The sequence below is a fragment of the Buceros rhinoceros genome, unplaced genomic scaffold, assembly GCF_000710305.1.
Source record: "Buceros rhinoceros silvestris isolate BGI_N320 unplaced genomic scaffold, ASM71030v1 scaffold31350, whole genome shotgun sequence".
Classification (NCBI taxonomy): Eukaryota; Metazoa; Chordata; class Aves; order Bucerotiformes; family Bucerotidae; genus Buceros; species Buceros rhinoceros.
This window is the reverse complement of record NW_010391800.1, coordinates 1-208: the sequence shown is the minus strand read 5'-3', so window position 1 is coordinate 208 and position 208 is coordinate 1.

Below are 208 nucleotides of genomic sequence, written 5' to 3'. Positions count from 1 at the left end.
TGCCCCCCCCCCCTCCCCTCCCCCCGAGGAGGTGGGAACTGCTTCCAAGCCCCAGCTGCGCCCTTCTGGGACACCCGGCCATGCACGCCCAACACTGGGACCGCACAAAGCGCCCGGTGCTCGTACCACCCCTCCACACCACGCGCAGCGAAGGCGTCCTCGCCAGCCCGGAGCCGAACGGGACGGAGGGCAGCGCTGCCAGCCGAGT